The sequence below is a fragment of the Aethalodelphis obliquidens genome, unplaced genomic scaffold (assembly GCF_003676395.1).
Source record: "Aethalodelphis obliquidens isolate GAN/ISIS:26980383/991018 unplaced genomic scaffold, ASM367639v1 scaffold31, whole genome shotgun sequence".
Classification (NCBI taxonomy): Eukaryota; Metazoa; Chordata; class Mammalia; order Artiodactyla; family Delphinidae; genus Aethalodelphis; species Aethalodelphis obliquidens.
The window spans coordinates 7,523,867-7,536,447 of record NW_020837975.1 but is presented as its reverse complement, the minus strand read 5'-3'; positions in this window follow the sequence as shown (position 1 = coordinate 7,536,447).

The following is a 12,581-nucleotide window of genomic DNA, read 5'->3' as shown; positions in this document are numbered from 1 at the left end:
TCCCTCCTGGACCTCTTCCCTAGATTAACAGCTCAGCTTTCCTGGCAAAATCCACAGGGTGGCTGGGACTGCTGCTCCATAGCTCTTTGGTTTTTGTTAGCGCAGGACGAGGCAGGGCTTTTGGATCACTTTCTGATTCGCTGTATGGCTTTGAACAAGCCACTTGACCACTCTGTTCTCCTGTTTTTCCACTTGGAAATTAGAGAATGGATGAGGCCATTCTTTGCAGCATTTCTCCACAGACAGGTTTGTTTATGGGTGAGACAATGGAGCAAGTGACCGAGATGGGGTGAATCTCCTTCCTTGGAGATGCGGACATTTAACAATAGGTCAGATCCGCATTTGGCCATCCTGGCAGAAGTGGTTATGGAAAGAGCATGAGCTTCAGGGCCAGCTATTCCCAAGGCCAAAACTTATCTCTCTGTATCCTGCTTGCGGTGTGGCCTCGGGCGAGTTAATCTCTCTGACCCTCTGTTTCATGGGGATAATAGTAGCTTTTCCCGGAGTTGATGGAGAGATTAAAGGGGGTGACGTCTGGAAAGTGCTAAGGGCAGTTTCTAGTATGTTGCAGAAGCCCAATAAACCATTGATATTGAGAAAGTACAGTCAAACAGGGTAGCAGTGGGATAGTTCCTTAGGATATATCCAAGTCCTTACTCCTCTCTGTTGGCCAGTTTCTCATGCTGAGTTTTAAGACAGGTAAGTTAGTGTTGTTGGGTGAATACCCTGAAATTTTTACTGTGTAATTAAGGCCCTTTAACTCTCATCCTCCTTTTTGCTCAGCCCAGTTTTTACCTCCTTGGAAAACAGAACCAATCAGAAATGGGTTGCGAAAGGTCCCAAGTTATCTCAAGGAAAACCAGAAGAAAGTTGAGATGCTGCAGGGCGAGGCTGTGAACCCCACCTGTGGGGCCCCAGCTCCCTGGGAGGCTTGTGGGTTCCAGCCTCCCTGATGGCATGGCTCTGGGTGGGCCACCCAGGGGGTGAGATTTCAGGGCTGCCCAGCCACAAATCCTCTCTGTCTTGTGGGCTAATTCTTGATAGTCCTCGAAGTCCATTGACTTAAAGGTTTGATCCCTGCTGGAGAGAGAGCCACCCGGGAAAAGATATAATTTAAACCTCTTCAATCATGTGATCCTCAGTGTATGTGCCTAGAGCAGAAGTTGCTGGCTGTCCCCCCGTTTCGTTGCCCTCCGTCTTCGTTTTGTAATAGAACCCCCAGCACCTGGCTACCCAGTCACACCAGTGTTTCTCAACCATGGCGCTTTTAAACATTTTGGGCTGGGTGATTCTTTCCTGTTGGAGAGGCTGTTCTGTGCACTGTAAGACATTTAGTGGCATCCCTGGCCTCTACCCACCCCGCCCCCCGTAGACATTGCCAAGTGTCCCCTGGGGGTAGGGGCAAAATCTCCCCGTTGAGAACTCCCTTGCAGTAGAGACTACATCTCCTAGCCTCCCTTGCAGCTAGGTGTGGCCATGTGATGCTGTTCTGGCCAATGACACGTGACTTGGAACACCAGAGGTGTCCACGTGAGCAACTGCCAGTTTTCCTTAAAGGGGAGCGTGGGTGCTTTGCTTTCTTTCTCCCCTTCCTACTGGCTAGAGTGAGAGTACAGTGTCAGAAGCTGGGAGGTGGAAGCTGAAGGTCAAGGTGGCAGAGAAGCTACAGAGAAGGAGCCTGGGTGCCCAGCCTGGGAGCCGCCATATGTGCCCTGTTGCTTATGCTTAAACTGCTGTGTGTGAGAGAAATAACCTTCTGCCTTGTCGGAGCCACTGTCATTTTGGCCTTTGCAACAGCATTCAAACTATATCCTAATTGACATAAGTCATTTGTCACCTCCTTTCTTGACTGCAGAGTGTGAGGGAGGAAGTGAGAACATGAAAACAGGAATAAAGGAATGAATGACTAAACCTGCCTCTATGGAACCTCCTCTAAGTTCTAGGCACTGTGGCAGGGGTTTTCATGAACACCGCTTTTATTTAGTTAGTTCTCCGGGTGACTCTACAGGAGAGGCAGTATTATCCCTGTGTTTCCATAAGAGAAAGCCAAGGCTCAGAGAGGTTGAGTGACTTGCCCATATCACACAGTCAGCCAGGGACAGAACCATGATTCAGTTCTAGGCTTGAAAGACCCCACCCCCATTGCATGCTGCTCCTTTGATTGAGAAACTTTGCAGACACAAAGCTCCAGTAAGGACGCCACTGCCTTCAGGATAACCTGTCACACAAAGCCCTGTTCCTGTCTCCACACAACACTTTGTCTCCTCCCCTCACACCCCATGTTCAGCTTTGCTCGTCTCCAAGTGGTCTCCAGGCTTGCCGGCTCTTTCCTGCCTCTATATCTTTACTCAGGCAAAGCTTGCTCAGCCCCCTTGGGCTGGGATGACTTTAACATCCTTCCGAATCCCTAGCCCCTAAATCTGCTGACTCAGAGCCCTTCGGTAGGACTCGGCTCAGACATCGCCTCCTCCAAGAAGCCTTCCTTGACTATACCCTTCTCAGTCAGACCAGGTCCCTCTCCTGTGTGCTCCCCCCACACCTGTACCACCTGTGATGGCACCTACCATTGTGTGAGGTGTAGGCTCCTTGAGGGCAGAACTCTGTCTCCTCTGTCTCTTCACAGATCAACGTGATGTCTGAAACACAGTTATTTATTCAAGGACGGGGAGGGAGGGAGGAATGCTAGAATGCTGTCAAATGAGAGAACCGGCTCACAATTTATTCAGCCCTGTATGTGTCCACAGTTGCTAGTTACTGTGAAGAGTTTCACAGACAGGAAATGTGCTGGGTTTGGTCCTCAAAGAGCTAAGACTCTGAGAGGAAGCTGAGAAGAAGTCGAACAGGAAACATACAAAAAGATAAACAATGGACATTGTACCTGTAGATTGTCTATGGAGTGGGTCCCCCGAGGCCCCCAGCAGGCTGTGGGCTTCTCTTCACCCCATCAATCCCTAGGAATGCCGGCTCATTCTAACAGCAGTCTGAGCAAGACATAATTAGGAAGAACGATCTGCTGCCTGAGAGCTGCACCCTGAGATTCCAAGACTGAAAAGGAAGACCAGATCTCCCTGCCTCCCTGACCTGACTCACCCAGTTTGTGGGAATTATGTCCTGTTGTCCTGCTGTGGCGGACTGGCTGGCGTTTAGGGCTGGGGAGCCCTTCTCTAGCCCTCAACTCCCGAGAAGCTTCCCCAGAGACTGGGAATGTGTAGGGGGATGTGTAGGAGGGGACCCCTTCCTCAGATGCTCTGAAAGCTGGCGGAGCACCTGGAGAGCCAGAGGACAGGCCGGGCACCTCGGAGCATGCAGCCAGGCCTCCCCCATTGTGGGGGACCGCTCATCAGTCCTGAGTTCCCATGGGGCGCTCCAGTGGCCTCCAATCAGTGGGTTTGGAAGTCTGGGCAAGAAGCCCAGCTATGAGTCCACCCTTTGCCAGAAGAGCCTTCCTTTCTGCCCAGGCGAGGGAGGGTGGCAACCTGGCCTCGCTGGCAGGATCAGCCCTGAGGGTGGACGGGAATGACAGATGTCCTGATGATGGTGGCGGTGAGGACAGTGATGACATACCTGTCAGCAGCTGTTCGAAGCACTTATTTAATCCTCACAACCACCTCATGAGATTGAGTCTCATAGGTTTTACCCCAGTCATTATCCAAGTGATCTTAAAGGCATTTTCCAGGGCAATACGCTCCCACAGAAGCTCCTGCCCTGTGTGTCCTTGGGCAGGTCCCTTCGCCTGTGAGCCAGACATCAGCCCTGATGAGACCAGCATTGTAAGACCAACGATGCAGCCGCGCTTTGAAGAGGCTGTGGGTATTAACCAGGCTTAGCTGTTATTCCTTGCATCCTTAGCTGGCCTGGCCTGCGTGCAGACGCCAGGGCCCGCCAGCCTTCTCCAGGGAGGGAGCCTGATTCTGCCATTTGTGCGTTGTCCTTTCTGTTTCTGTTTCTCCTCACTGACCACCCACCATTTTTTTTTTTTTTTTTTTTTTTGAGGTACGCGGGCCTCTCACTGTTGTGGCCTCTCCCGCTGCGGAGCACAGGCTCTGGACGCGCAGGCTCAGCGGCCACAGCTCACGGGCCCAGCCGCTCCGCGGCATGTGGGATCTTCCCGGACCGGGGCACGAACCCATGTCCCCTGCATCAGTAGGCGGACTCTCAACCACTGCGCCACCAGGGAAGCCCCACCACCCACCATTTTGTACAGCCCGAGGAGGGCCTGGCCAGTGTGGACAAGGGTCCCAGCACTGATTCTGCCCCTCACCAGCCACATGACCTCAGGCAAGTTGCTTCTCCTGTCTGCCTCATCTGGAAAACAAGGGGGTCAGGACTGAACTACCCCTTTGAGCACTAACATCCTAATGTCCTGTGATCAAAGGCCAGGGGAAGGGCTGGAGGACCCAGACGGGAAAGCTCAGCCCCAGCTCAGCTTCCCATGTTAATGGCTTTGCCGAAAGAGGCCCCTGGCCATGGAAGCTGCTTTATCAAAATGTGTTCCAGCTCACTTAGATTACACTTCACTCCGCTGAACTTCAAAAGGGGCACAAGGGCTCCTCTGCAGACAATTGCCGGCGGAACGTCAACACGGCCAGTCAGGCTTGAAGGGGTCACCTCACTGGGCAGCTGGGCAGGCTTTTACGGACCCTAGATGGGAGAAAGAAAAAGGAGGCAGGCTGAAGCCTCCCGTGGTTGAGGCTTTATGGTTTTCTCATGGTTATCGTCTTCCCCTGTTCTCCAAATCTCAGATCCAAAGAGAAGAGTCCTGATGGGCCAGGAAGATAGGCAGCCTCTGAGAGAATGAAATATAATCTGAGGAGCTGCAAGCCTCATGCTTAGAGGGAGGGAACAAAGCAAATCTGTGAGAGGGACAGCTTATGGGTGACGCCCGATAGCAGCTCTGTGTGTGAACAGGGGACATGGGTATTAGTTGATGATAAAAGTTAGTCACGTGATGCAGCTTCCAGAGAAACTAAAGCCTTGGTGCTGCATTTAGAAGTTGAAGAAAAGCAAGAATATTGTTACCGTTTATAAGTGCTAAGAGCGCTAGACACTGGACCTAGACAGTTGTGTGGAGTATCTCATCTCATCCTCACAATACCCAATGGAGTAGATACTATCATGATCTCTCTATATTTCCAGGGAGCGCACTGAAGTTCACAGAGGTTAAGTGACTTGCCCATGGCCACACGGCAGATAAAAGGCAGAGGTGGGCTTCAACCTTGGGTCCCTCCGCCTATTTTGCCGCCAAAACAACGTCATGTAAGGAACAATCCAAAGAGCGGTGGTTGTTGAGTCTTCAACTATTTTCAAGAATGTGAGGGAGAAGGGGGATCGGAGGTGCCCTGCCTTGGGGCATTGGGAGGAACTAAGACTGAAGGGTGAGCAGAAACCTTCTTCCACTCAATGCAGAAAAGACATTTTCAGCAGCCAGTTGTCTGGAGACAGCAGGCACCATCAGGAGTAGTGATTTTCTTTGATATTGGGGGTGTTTATGCATAACCACCTGGCAGGGAGGCAGGCCGGTGGATTCAGTAGGTGGTTGAATGAAGGCCCTGCTACTAACCCTGAGATTTTGGCAGATTCAAGGGCTGAGGGGCTGGGTCAGGCAGACACACCTTGGTCTCTGGTGTCCAAAAAGTCACATCATATAAAGGATTTCTCCAGGTGTTACTGGAGGTACCCCGTAGTGGGTGGCCTCAGGCTAAGCTGAGAACGAACCTGGCTTGAAAGAACACTCACCTCAAGGTCCGGAGACCTGGTCTTTTGACTTCAACTCTTAGCTCTGTGCCCTTGGGCGAGTCACTTGACCTCCCTGGCCCTTGGTTTCTTCACCGGTGAAAATGGGCTTGGATCGGATCAGTTCTGTGGTCCTGAGACATAAACAGATGTTACAGGTGAACTTGGGACGACACAAACCCTCTGTGTCGTAGTGTTGGAGAAACAGAGCAGTAGAAGGCAGGCTGAGGATAAGCCCATGGCAGCCTTCTCAGGAAAGGAGGTCCTCTTAATGGGATGAGCTAAGCGGTCCTGGCTTGGAGGTCAGGACTCAGGATCTGGGCTGGTGGCCCAAACTTGAAGTCAGCCCTTGCATTTTTATCACAGAGGAAGTGGGAGAAACGCACTCAGCAGACAAAACAAACACAGAAAGGTGAGTTGTTGGTGAAGGTGTGTGTTTTGTCTGCTGAGCTCTTTCCTGCACAGAGACCCATCAGACAGGGTCGGGGAGGCCCTGGGAAGAGAGAGGAGGGGGCACAGGCAATGCAGCTCCCAAAGCGCTGTCTGTGCTTTGCAGTTAATGCCCCGACAGTCTTTGTTATTGTGAATGAGGTAGAACTCCCCCAGTGTCTGCTTTTTGAACTGAGGAAAACCTGAGTTCGAATCCCAACTCTTGCCACTCACTAGCTGGGTGATTTGGGGGCAATTCACTTAACTTAGGATGTCCATTTATGACTTGTTATCCAAATGGAGGCGTTTTTGAGAATGGAGGGGAAAGCTATTATTAATTATGCTGGGACAACAGCATAAACTGAGACTATTTGGAGCGAAAATGGGACACCCTGCCTGCCTTCGCCAAGGCCATTTCCACATTGAGAAAACGGCCACTGTGATACTCACATGCATGTGCTTCACGTGGCTGGGCTGAAGCTGCAGGGAACGGACACAGCATTTAGTGGGTGCTCAGGAAGAGAAGGCTCCATGCTGACCTTTCCCTCTTCTCGCATTCCGTGCGTCTAAAAAAAGGCTCTGAGACGGGGCTAACTGGGGTCCCAGAGAAGCTGTGCTAGGGCCTCCTTCAAATCTGTGTGTGCTTTCCTGGAGGGCCGGTGCCCAAAGCCAGCTAGGACTTGGGCCTCCCTTTGGGATCCGTTTGCCTTTTCATCAACACAGACACAGGGTTTTTCTTGGCTAGGCCCCTCTGCTCACAGCTCAGGGATTGTACCTTGAAGCGTTCAGTCCCAAGTGATATGAATCAGGATCTACCAGGAAGTTTGTTTTCCAAGGCCTTAGTCAACATGTGGGTGTGGAAACACCAACCAATTTCAATGTAGAGTCAACTCCTTTTTAAATAGGGACTTTCACATTAGTCAGACTTTTCAAAACAACATAATGTTTAAACAAAATTCCATTTCCACTTTTCCATCACCAGCAGCAGTTGCTGAAGATATTTCTGTTCCAAACAGAGGCTTCCCCAACCCATGTCTTAGCTGGTTCCCTTACTATGTCAGAGCCTGGGCTATGATGTCACATGCTGGGGGTGTGAAATCACCCTTACTAGGGCCTCAGTTTCCCCTTCTGGCTCTTCACGTGGACTCGGACTGCTTCGGCCAGCGTCTTCTTTTCCTTCGTTCTGATTCTTTGGTCTGTTGATCGCCTGGAATAGCAGCAATCCAGCTCCCACCTTCCGAGATACCTCCCCCTTAAGCCCCGGCACAATCCCAGGAGTTCCCACATTTCAGTATGCGAAGCTCATAGCTCAGACTGCCGCTGAGGTACTGCCGTTGAGGTACCAGGATTTGGCATGAAATACTTTCAGCAGAGACTCATGGGTCCCAAACGTGGTCACCCTGAGCAGGCTCAGGCTTTCACCTTACCGAATCCTGAAGGTTGGCTGGGTACACACACACCTGGCATCTTCCCATGGCCCTGGGCCCCCGTCAGTGTCTACTTTGATCCCTTCCGTCCTGGCTCCTGCATTCCCAGGGCCTGTCCTGTGTCACATCCCCATGCAGCTCTGTTTGCTGCTTTGGCAAATCAGGCAAAGTCCGAGAACTCCTCAACCTGTTGGTTGTGTGCTCCAGAGCTCTACTAAGTGTAACACGCAGTATTTCACTTCACGAGCAATGCTCTAGCTTGTGTTCAGAACTTGGGCCTCATGTAAGTAGCCGAGTAACCCCTCTGTGCCTCAATTTTGTCACTTGTAGAATGGGGATGATAACAGTCGCTCCTCTCTCACTGGATTGGTGTGAGAGCTCAGTGAGCTCATGAGTATAACGTGCTCCATTGCCATTGGCCATTGTTACGATAAATCTTCACCACCACCCTATGAGAGGGGGACTCTGTTTATCCCCATGGGCAGATGAGGAACTGAGATTTGGAAAGGTTAAGTAAGTTGCCCAAGCCGTGTGCTAGAAAGACGGGCAATAAGCATGCTTTGGAAGTCTGGGGCCCTGCTCTCGGTGACATGAGAGTCCGGGTTAAATCCCAATTCAGTTGCTTTTGCATATATTTAGAGAGACCAATGTGTCAGGCCCTGTGCCAGGAGCCAGGGAGCCAGCAGGTAGCTCCACCCAGTGTTCAGCCCAACCCGTGTGGGCCAGCTCTGGACTAGGCACAGTTAATCTCCAGCCATCCCCCCTGGCTTCACCTGGCTCCTTAAAACCAGACACGTTACGTAGCATCTGCAGAGAGTGTCTTTCATCTTCAAAGGATTCCCGAAGCACCAACCAATTAATGCTTACAACACCCTCATCTCGTGGACAAATATTTATCCTCACTTCATACCCAGGAAAACTAAGGCATAGAGAGGAGAACAGACGGGGTGGGAAGAGGAAGAGTGAGTGACAGAGCTAAGCAGAGAATTCCGAAGCCCCAGACCCTGCTGACTGCCCAGTCCATCTGGGGGCTGCAGGGAAATTCTTCCCATAATATCTTTTTTTTTTTTTTTAAATGGAAGTAGAACCTTTTGCAAGTTCAGAAGATTTAGATTTCTTTAATAGTAACCTCCAGGAAATACATTAAAAACACATTCTATCCGTTACAAATCTTAATGTCACCAGCCAGGGATGAGGGAATTAATGCTGGACCCAAAAATACATATAATCAGCAACTCCAGGGCAAGGGCAGAGACGATTTATAGAGTGCAAGATCTGGATGTCTGGAGCAGGCAGGCCGAGCTCAGCGACGAAATTGAAACAGGGCTGTTTTCAGATGGGGCTGAGGTGGGGGGAGGCTGCTGAAGGCGGCTTTGATTCAATCATTGTTCCCCATTTCTTCTCAATCGATGTAAAAAAAATTTTTTTAATGCTATAAAGACCAGGTTCCGATCTGTCATGAGAAAACTGCTTTCATTAACATAAGTTCCTGTTAAGGGCCCTTTAAAAGAATCAACCCCTCCCTCCTCCCCCCTCCCCCTGCCCGCCAAGTGCCCCCCACCAGAACCATCCCAACCCTGATCATCTCCCATGTCTACCTGGGTCAAACAAAGGGGGAATCCAAGCAGTGGTGCAGCTGGAGAATCTATGTAATGAAGACAAAACGTGTGTATAATTAGTGTGGTTTTACTTCCCTTAGCAGAGGGTATTTTTCTTTACTTTTATATTGTAAAATAAAATACAGTTATAGAAAACCGCACCAAAAAAAGGTGTAGCTTAGTAAACTGGGATAAGGGAAACAGCGCAGGGCTTTTAAATTGTTTTCATTTTTGGACTCAGCACTCCATTTTGCCAAACTTGAATCTGACACAACCTTGGAAAAGCTTTGAACCTCAGGGGTATTATTGCACTCATTTTAGGAAGGACAGTGACCTAAAGAATGATGTAGAGCACTCAGCTGTTACTTTAGGGCCGCCACATTCCCAGCCACGTGCTTGCTGCTCAGAGAAAGGGTATTAAAGGACTCAGTGAGCACTAGGAGCTGAAGCCCACGGCAGCGATGGACTTGGGTCCCCAGCGTGTTCCCACTGCCCGCCTCTCTTGTCGAAAACCACACAGCATCGCCTAGGACTGAGCGAGTTAATGGGCAGGTCTCTGTGCCCTTTTATCCTGGAGGAAAGGATGAGAAGGCATTACATCACGCCCCTCCCTTTACAGGGGAGGAAACTGAGGCCACAGGTCTGATCTGAGGTCAGTAGTAGCAGAGCCAGGACCGAGAGCTGGGTTGGAAGACCCCCTGTCCGGTGCTTCTCTGCCCCATGCCTGTGCTGCTTTTTCCGTGATACACCTTGTTGGATCAATAGCTACTTGTCGGGAACTGGTAACCAGCACTTTCTAACCAGCCCGAGTACTCAGTAGGATGACTGACCACCACAGTTTGCCCGGGGTTGGGGGTGGGGATTCCAGTGCTAACCCTGGGACAGTCCCAGGCACACAGGGCCAGCTGATCACCCTGTGGGCTGTGTCCATGTCACTGGCGCCCAATCACCTTGACTAGTTGGTGTGCACTCAACCTGTGGGGGCGAATCAAAAGTTAGAGAGGAGGATGTGGTTTCTTATGCCCAGTGAGTTGAGTTGGAGTACAATTATCCAAATCATTGAGATTTTTAAACAGTTACTGAAGGAAACGTAGGGGTTTGTCCTGAATTATAGTAGCTAACACTTCGAGCACGCTTTATAACTTTAATGAACTTTCACACTCCAGATCTTAATTATTTGGGCCCTTCAGGCAAGGATGTCTGATTAAAATCATTTTTATGAAGTAGGAGACTGAGCTGGCCCAGCGACCTAGGCAGGCACACCTAGCTGTGAGTGATGGAGCTCAGAAAGCACCACCCCCTCCTCTGACCCTTGGCTGAAGCTCTTCACCGCTCCCTCTCTGGTCAGGAACCCTGGTTGGAGGCCAGATCTTGAGTTCTCTCTCTATTTAATTGTTAGGAAGCAGGAAGCCAGAAACTGGGGATTTCTAAATTCAATTCCGAGGATCTTGGATGAACACCAAAATAATTCCCGTACCGTAGACTTGCTATTGGAAAAGAACCTTAGTGGGGCCAAAGAATGAGCTTGGTTTGATCAAGCGAAGCTATTTGTTTAACTTTAGCCTCTGCTGAAGTTCCAGTATTAAGGCTCTCCCTCTCCAAATGCCATTCAAACAGCCCCCAGCCACGGACACCGCTTTCCACTCACGCTGGAACAGGGGACTCTACACTTCTGAAATTAGAGCTGGAGGTGAAATGCTTAGCTGAGCTTTGTCTTTCAATGCCTTTCTTCTCTCTGGGGTTTTAACTGCTTTTTCTGGCCTCAGGGAATCCCTTGGAAGTTAATAAAACTTACTACATCAAAGGGCTCTACAACCATTACTCTATTAAAACCTCACAGCACTCCTGCAGCAGGTAAGCATTATTAACCCCATTTTACAGATGGGGAAACTGAGGTTAATTGGTTTGCCTCCAGCTACTGAGGAAATGAGTGTCCCAGCTGGCTTGAGAACTGGGTGGTTTGTTCAGATCACCCAGGGGTGGTGGTTTCTGCTGAAATCCGTTTTTCAAAGCACGTTGACTGGATTTCGTTTTCCTTCACGAAAACTGATTCCTCACTGGCTGCACTGAGGATGAGGAATTTCTCCAAAGCTGGCTAGTCCGAAAGCAACAGCTCCAGCCTTCCACCAGGAGAGGTGCCATAAAAATAGATAAAAGCTAAGAGTTCAGTGCAGTAATTTAGGAAACAATTTGGGCCTTTCAGAAATTAATGTTATTTAAAGATGCAGATTCATCCACCCCAGGGGCCTCCTGGGAGTGCTTCCCGAACCATCTGGTTCAATCAGCTCATTTTCTTTCCCCTAATCCTCCTGGCTCTCGTGTGTGTATGTACAGCGAAAGTTCCTGGGGAACTTGCAGCATGAATAAAAAGCAAAGACCTTTCTCTTTCACCAGCCACCTCTCCTCTTTTCCAAACAGCCTTAAATTCCTAATCCTGTTTATTCTTAGTGGGGGTATAAAATTCATGTTCCAACAGACAATGAGGAGATCTGTGGAGGCCTCCACCCCAGGGCTCCTGTCCTCTCAGTTTGGGTCCCACCAAGATGGTTGGGGTGTCTTTACCCCATTCTCTGAGAAGACCTACAAAACCTGGTAGTGTTTGGGAATAAATTTGCCCAGGCCTGCTGAAGGAAGAAGCCAAAAAAAATTTTCTTTGTGGGGAGTGGCATGTCTGGTTAAAGCTATCCATGAACCACAGGGATGATTTCAAAGGCTCAGGTAAGTGTTTTCAAAAGGAGGGTTTCAGCACAGTCCCAACCGTATGAGTCCCCGCTTCTTGCTGTTCGAGTCCAATTATCCACAAAGGCAGGATGCTGTGTTTACATAAATAATTACCAGATTTCGGATAGCCAGACGTGTTGCGGCACACAGAAGGCAAGCCCATAAATTACATTTGGGGAATTAAGGGTCAGATTGATCTTATCTCTCTAAATCCGGCCAGATTCCGGCAAGCTAAAGGCACATCCGGTTGACTGAGCCTTGGGAGGCATGGGCCCCAGAAACTAGTGATCCTGAGGATGGCGCTACCCGTCCCCCTCAACACCTCCCTTTTCTGCTTCCCCCTGCTCCAGTTTGCTGGCTGGCTCTGAGAGCTAGGGGGTGGCAGAAAAAACTGTCCCAACTCTCTTTGCCCAACCTGCAAGGGAGGAAGGCAGGAGAGGGGTGTAGGCATCTCACTTCTATCCTCTTTTTCCTCCTGGACCACACAGGATCTCACTTCTGAAATAACAGCAACGATGTAGGAGTAGTGATAGGAAACATCAAAACAATGAGAGTTATAGAACAGGGCTTCTGCTGGAGATTTCCCTCCTGCACAGGCCAAACCTCTGTGTTTTCATTCATTCAACAGAAATGCATTCAGCATCTACTGCATCCCCAGTGCCACGCACAGTGC